The 8110-nt window shown below is 36.9% G+C and overlaps 1 pseudogene; it reads right to left on the bottom strand.

Moving 5' to 3' along the window:
- Window positions 1-5277: 5277 nt before the first annotated feature.
- LOC129502289 (heterogeneous nuclear ribonucleoprotein F-like) lies at window positions 5278-6542 on the bottom strand (annotated as a pseudogene).
- Between the last annotated feature and the right edge of the window lie 1568 nt (window positions 6543-8110).

Raw genomic sequence — 8110 nt, 5'->3', positions numbered from 1 at the left:
TGTCATCACTTCACATTTGGTTGTTCAATCTCTTCAGGCTCCTCTTGACTGGGACAGTTGCTAAGACTTTCCTTGCTTCTACTCTTGGCAGTTTTGAGGAGTGCTAGTCAGTGTTTTGTAGAATGCCCCTCAGTTGGAATTTGCCTGATGTTTTTAAACCAGGATAATGGATTCTGGGGAAGGAGAACACAGATGTGAAAAGTCCTTCTCATCACATCATACATATTAAGGGCATATACTATCAATATGACTTGTTATTAATAAGGTCAATGCCTTGTTTTTTGATGTCCATATTCTAGGCTCACCATTATATTGCAATCCCTATGAGGATGGAGACTATATTGTTCTTTACTACGTGCAAACTACTTGCTGTCACCGCTAGAAATGATAGCTTTTTAAAATGAATTTATGGATTTCCCAACATTTTAGCAAGTGATTCATAGAGACCATACAGAACCGGGCAGCTTATTTTCTTCCTGCATGGTTTTGACAGAGTTATAAAAAGCCCACTAAAAAGTAAAAAAAAAATTATATCATAACAAAAGTGAATGTATGCAACATGAAACCCAGAAAGCCTGTTTTTGGTGATGTCAAATACCTTTTCATCTTAGCGTTGTTGTGGCTATATTGTTCTTTGAACTTTTCTGTTTAAATTCCTTTCAAAAAAGTTGGAAAAACATATGACCCTGGATGTCTGACAACTCAATTCCTCAACCCTTGCTCTTAATACTCAGAACCCAGAATCTTTTTTCGTTGGTTCTTTTGGAGAGCGTCTACCCTAGGCCTTTGCAAATTTGGTGGTGGGGATAAACACTCATCCTTAGATTGCCCAGAAGTTCATCAGTGAAGAATGACTTGTCTTTTGAATGTCCTTTGCTTCCTTTAGTAGCTGTTGATATGGGAAATGTCATAGTATCAACTGGGTTTCAACATCCCTTCTGTGCTCAGAAACTTGTCATAGGAATCCTTGGGAACCCCAGTACAAAACTTCTCTCTTGTAGGAAGATACATTTCTTATACTTTGACTACTTTTATCTGTCTGAGTTTCTTTTGTTCTTCCTGAAGCCCAGTTTGCACATGCTGAATATTCCTAGAGTCTGCAGAAAGAGGAAAGGTGACAGCATGAGGGTCAAAAAGAAGCCGTGGTTCTTTTCTTGATATCATTTTTTTTTTCCTACTCCAGATCAGACAGTTTCACCTGGCTCATAACTTGATAGTGGGTAGATTCACATTTCTACTTTTTTTTTTTTGATGAGTCTCTACCCAATCAGTTTTCAGAAACTGTCTCCTTGCTGCATCATTTTTCAGATTATATCAAGATCTTCTAAGTTATATGAACGGATAAGATTCTAGCTAACGACATAATGCCAATGTATGTATTCTTTTTCTAATACAAATAGCTTTGGTTTTCATTCGGCAAATGCTAAATGACCTTTATTGAATAAAGGTCTCCTAATTGGTTCAGTTTGTTGTGTCTGGCTCTTGGTTTTGGCTCAAGTCGCAATCTCAGGGTCCTGAGATCGAGCCTGGCTTTGGGCTTTGTGCTCAGCACAGGGTCTGCTTGTCCCTCTTCCTCTGCTCTTCCTACAACCTCTGGCACTCCCTCCCTCTCTCTCTCTCATAAATAAATAAATAAATAAATAAATAAATAAATAAATAAATAAATTCTTCAAAAAATATTAAATAAGACATTCAAACTTGTTTTTAAATTGTTTTAGCAAAAATTTGTTTTACCAATATCTTTTTATTTATAGAAATTTTATATTTCAGGTCTAAATGATAGAATTTTGCCTCTTTTGCATTTATTATATTCACTCTATATGCATTAACATTTTTTTACTAAAAACTTTCAGACCCTCTAATCTATTATTTTTTTCCTTGAAAAGAGTATCCATTTCAGAAGCCTGTGATTATGTGTCTAAATTCTATTTGAGCAAACGAAATGATTTTATATATTAATTAACTTTTTGTGTATATTCACTTATTTATTTTAGAGAGAGAGAGAGCATGAAGAGGGGAGGAGAAGAGGGAGAAGGAGAGAGAGAATCTCAAAGCAGACTCTCCACTGAGCACTCACAGCCCGATGTGGGGCCTAGTCTCACAACTCTGAGATTGTGACCTGAGCAGAAATCAAAATTCCGTTGCCCAACTGACTGAGCCACCCAGGCACCGCAAGTGAAATGATTTTAAATAATGTATTTATTATAGGTGAAAGTGAATTGCAGATTATTAATCTATAAACTGAATCAGATGTAGAGATGAAAAGACATTGTACTACTTGATTGATAGAAGTGAATCTTATATGCCATAGCTTGAACATACAGTCTTTTTGCCTTTGATCCATTTGCCAGACATTGTTTGGGGTCATATCACCTTTATTCACTATGAATAGTTGTATTCCATAATACACTATTATTTATTTAGCACTTACTATGAGTAATGCATTGAATTAGACACTGAGTATATAACACTAATCAAAAATAGATCATATTTCTGCCTTCAGGAAGCTTATAGCTTACTAAGAGAAAAAGCATTTTTAAATGATTATAAATAAAAATACAACACTGACAAGTGCTATGAAACTGAGGTATAATACACATTTTTAAAGTTAAGTTTAATTGAGATAGAGTAAAAAGAGATTTTACCTTTTTGAAGCATACAATTCAGTGGTTTTTAGTATGCTCACAAGATTGTGCAACTATCAACTATCATTACTATCTAATTCCAAAACATTTTTATCACGCTGTAAATAAACCCTAATTTATGTTTCTTACCAGTCACTTCCAATTACCCCTTCGCATCCCCTAATCTACCTTGTCAAAATGTATTTGCTGATGCTGAGCATTTCATATAAATGGAATCATACAATATGGAGCCATTGTCTCTGGCTTCTTTCATTAAGCATAAAGTTTTTGAGGTTAATCCATATTGTAGCATACATATATTAATACTTCATTTGTTTATGAATTATAATGTTTTATAAATCTAAATAATATTTTGTGATTCTAAGTAATATTTAATTGTTTGGATTTGTTTATCCTGTTCATCGGGTGATGGACATTTGACTTATTTCTTTTTTTGGCTCTTATAAATAATGCTGCTATGAACATTTGTGTACAATTCTTTGTGGGAACATTCTTTTTTATTCTTTTGGGCATATAATTGGGAGTGGGATTATTGGATCACATGGTAACCTTATACTTAATTTTTTGAGGAACTACCAAACTGTGGTGATACCATTTTATATTCCCACTAGCAATGTGTAATGGTTCCATTTTCTCTGTAGCCTCTCCAACATTTACTACAGGTAGCTTTTTTTTTTTTTTATAGTCATCCTAGAAAATAGGAGATATGAACTCATTGTCATTTAGATTTGCATTCTTTAATCATTAGTGATGTTGAATATCCTTTTGTGTGTTTATTGGCCATTTGTATTTTTTTAGAGAAATTATTGAAAAAAATTGCTCATTTTTACTTGAGTTATTTATCATATGATAGTGTTTTTATATATTCCTTTACTGAGTTATTTTCTTAGTGGTTGCTCTGAGGAGTCCAGTTAATATCTTAATTTATAACAATCTAGTTAGGATTAATATCAACTTAATTTCAATTATATATAAAAACTTGACTTTTATATAACTCATTCCCCACTGCTTCCCTTTGTACTGTTATTGTCATACAAATCCCATTATTATGCACCATGTGTTCAGCAATATAGATTTATAATCATTTCTTTATGCAGTTGTATCGTTAGTGAGGTAGAGGAAAAGAAAAGATTTACAAATCAAAAACAAAATGCACTGGGGCAACGACTTTTCACACAGGGTGCTCGGAGTCAGGTTAGTTAAAGACAGACTTGCAAGTGGGGGTGGTTCTTCCAGGGAATGGCTGGATAATTAAATAATCATTTTCTGGAATAAGATATTGAAGGAGCTCTGATCCCACTCTGCCATCTCCAATGGCTACAAGACTGCAGATTTTCACCATGTTTCTGGGCTGTTTATTTTCAAGACTTCCTCAGAACTGGAAACTGGTGAATGCAACGTGGTCATATTAAATCACTATAATGCTTGCTGTTCTTACCAAGAATCCATTACTTTTCCTGAATACATACTCCTTGAATTGCTAAAAGTATCTTGTTAATTTTCAGAGTTTTGCAAAAGTTAATTCTTGAAAATCTTTGTGAGTTTTTTCACTTCTTTTATGGAAGAGAAAAAATTTTGGAAGTCTTGATTCAGCCATTTTTGCTGATAACCTTCTTACATATTTGAGTTTGAAGTAGCAGGAGGCCCTAAAGAAGCCTTGTGATTTGGGAATTAAAAGACAGAGAGAGTAGTTCCATATGAAGCTGGAGAGTTGGTCAGTGACCAGATTATTCAGTTTTGAAGATCATCTTTTGGAGTTTAGTTTAGGCTTTATTTTATTATTTAAATTTTTTGTGTATGTGAAAAAAATCTTTAAGAAAAAACCACAGGTAGGGATCCCTGGGTGGCGTAGCGGTTTAGCGCCTGCCTTTGGCCCAGGGATCGAATCCCACTTCGGGCTCCCGGTGCATGGAGCCTGCTTCTCCCTCTGCCTATGTCTCTGCCTCTCTCTCTCTCTCTCTGTGTGTGTGTGACTATCATAAATAAATAAAAATTAAAAAAAAAAAGAAAAAACAACAGGTAATGAAAACTATGACAAATTTCACTTAGGAAAATATACTCAAAAGGAAATCACACTACAAAGCAAGGTTTAAATCAAGGCCTCACCAATTCCTACAATATCAGCAATGTGTCTCAGTTTTCAAAACAAACTTATTTTTAAAAGCTTCAACCTAACCTAAAAGATTTGAAATGAAAATAAACTAGAACAAACAAACATGAGAAATGTTCCTCTTTCAATTAGGGATATAACACCTTGAGTTTTCAAAAAAAAAAAAAAAAAAAAAAAAAAAAAAAAAAAACATGCCTTACCAAGGTGTCCACAGGGATGTGGTACAAAAGGATCCATTTAATGTACTTAAAACCACTTTAAGTCAGGTAAGAGCACTCTGAAGTACACCACCAAGATGTTAATTGAGAAAATCTGAAAGGAGTTTTAGTTTACTCATTATCACATGCTAGAAGAAAGTTTACACGGGAAAACCCTGAAGAGGTGATTTTTTAAATCCAGACTTCACAACTCATGGTGCAAAATGGGTCCCTACAGCTTCCTCTAGAGTAATAATTGCTTTTCACTGCTTGTTGGCTGCCTGTGAAAATTTGATTGCAATAACTCAAAAATGCTCCTCCCAAACTAGTCATATTCACCCATGCTATTCTGGCCTCCATAAAAGTAACAGCCTCTCAACAGCCACTCACAGTGCTGGCTGTTGAGGCCACTGCAAGTGGACTGGGCTGATGTCCTCATGCCTTGAATCATCTGGCTGCTAGATGTCCCATTGCTAGCTCCAGGTATGGAGTTCAGGAAAAGCTGTCTATATGTTTTGCATGTTGGCCAGGTCTTTGGACATTGTTGCATTGCTTCTTTATGAGTTTCAAACTCAGCACCCACTTCACTGGTCACTCTTTCATCAGAGACAATCTCCGTGTGGACTCTCACAGGCTTGAAGAGAAAGAAGTTGTAAATGTCATTCTCTGTGGCTTTGTACGGCAGCTCTGTCATGTGGACACAACGTCCAGTGGTACCACGGACAGTGAACTTCCATCTCTGTATCTGTGATCATACATCCCCGAGAGACAGAACCTGAGGTCTCTTCCAAACAGATGGATGGTGAAGCCGTAGCCATTGCTAAGGCTGCAGTACTCTTTGTTGCCCCCATAGCCTGCACTATTAAGCAGGCTTAATTATTCAGACCTCATCTTCTCCAGGTTCACTTGCTGGACAATGCCAATATACCCCCTGACTGTGCCAGGGCAGTCATAAGACCCCCCCACCCCCACCGCTGTACAGACATGAACTTCAGAGGGGGATCCAAGTATGACCTAACTTCTTCCTGACTGCTCTTGAGGACTTACTTCACTATATCTGTGCCTGATTCTTTCCTTATGTTTCTTTAGGGCCTTGTCAGCTAATTCCTGGGAGGCAAGCTGCACAAGGATATCCTCTGTAAACTTGTCCTTCGGGTCACAGGCAATGTGTTTCCATTTGGCACAATTTTCAACCTGAGGACTGAACAATTTCTTTCTTGGTGCATTCAAATGGGAATCCTTGGAGCCACACAAAGTGTCATTGCAGATGTTGACACTGTTTGGACTGGTGTGCCTCAACATCTAATCCCTTTTGGTTCTGTGGGACTTGGACACCTAAATATACTGGTATCCCATGCTTTCCCTGGCTTTTTTAAGGGCCATTTTTACATCATTTTCTGATTCAAGTTCAACAAAAGCCTGACCGCTCTGCCTGCCTTCTCTAGAGTAGATGAAATGAACGTCTGCAGTCCTGTCATGGACTGTGCACTCAGAAAGCACATTCTGCACATCCTCAGCAACAGAGCAGGACCAGGCCAGGCCACAGGGCTTGACCACAAAGCCTTCACCTCCCTTGGGTCCCAGCATCATGGACACTTGAAGGGACAGACGTCAAACAATCTTGGGTGCACTTTTTGTGGCTTAAACAACACCACCCAGGGAAGGAATGTCTACACTTGGAGACACTCCTGGTAGGTAATGAATTGTCCTAAATAAGAAGCCATATGGCCATCTTGCTCCCAGTGCCCCAGCCCTCACCAGAGCAATCAGAGTGGTGGTGCTGGGGCTGGGATTGGCTCCAGCTTTCTTCTTACTGGGAAAGGCCTTTAGTTTAGTCTTTATTCTCAGGGCACAGGAATGTCACCAGAGCATTTTAAGTAGAAAGGAAACCAGTATGGACTCAGGGAGATTTGTTAGTGAAGAGGAAAGAAGACAATGACAAGGTTTTCCGTGGAAAACAGTGGAAACTAAAACAGAGTGGGTAGATTTGAGGGCTATTTAGGAAATAAAATGAACGTGGGTGTTGGATTGAAGGGAAAGTTTGAGGAAGAAATTCACAAAGGCTAAGGCTCTCCTGCCCTTACATCACCCCACAGTGTTGGTGTCTTGGCAAAAGTGTCTGAAATTCTACCAACATTTCATCCTGGATGAGTACACAACACATAAAATGAAATTGCCATGAAGTGTAGTCATTGTCAGTATAGGTACAGTGATCTCTCTCTCTCTCTCTTCAAATTGACAAAATAAAAAGAACTGCTTAGAAGCAGAAGGATTGGCAGAAGCTCTGGTTATGAAAAGAGGATGGGAGAAGAAACAAAGGAGAATGGTTAGAGCTAAAACATGATCAACATCAAACACTGGTCCAGCTCCTCCTCTTAGGATTTTATGGAAATCAAAACACAAAATGAATCTATTCTTAGGAAAAGCAGCTCTGCTTGTTCTTTCAATCACTTTTTGAGGTCTCCTATGAGATTTGACTTACCTAACAATTCAAAATATTTTCACTAAGAATAAGATTTTCACCCTTCTTTGATGTAGCTACAAATTCTCTCATTATGTGAGTCTCTAACCACGCCACTGAGCTTTACAACAGTGCAGCTATTGCTATAATCCTACTTCCACTAACCTCTCATGGTGATATTATTAGCCCATCCCCAAATAGTTCACTTTTAGTTTGAAAGGTTTTTCAGTGATTTACTCCATTAATAGCAAGCTGGGAATTGTAACAGTATCAGGAATCATAAATTTCCAAATTAGATGCTTGACAAGGATAGAAAATATCCTATACTCATATAGGACTACAAACACCAAATAATAATAAATATTATTTAAATATCAGAATGGTACCAAGATATGTTAATCAAATTAAAAAATGTTTGTTATATTAATAACATAACATTACTTCACAAATTAAAAAAAAGATATGAATCTTTGACCCAGAAAGTCTACATCTATGATTATATTGTAAAGATAAATTATAACTTTCACACACACACACACACACATACACACACAGTATTTGGAATACTGTGATTTCAGCATGGTTTGACAGAGCAATACATTAGAAATATCCTAAATGAATTTCAGTAGTTAAAATTATGGTAACAAATTGTGAAAAAAATGAGATCACTCTGTATGTACTTGTATGGAAGCATCTT

The sequence above is a fragment of the Nyctereutes procyonoides genome, unplaced genomic scaffold, assembly GCF_905146905.1.
Source record: "Nyctereutes procyonoides isolate TBG_1078 unplaced genomic scaffold, NYPRO_anot_genome, whole genome shotgun sequence".
NCBI classification, from domain to species: Eukaryota; Metazoa; Chordata; class Mammalia; order Carnivora; family Canidae; genus Nyctereutes; species Nyctereutes procyonoides.
Note: the sequence above shows the minus strand (reverse complement) of the source record. Positions and strands in the feature narration are given on the sequence as shown.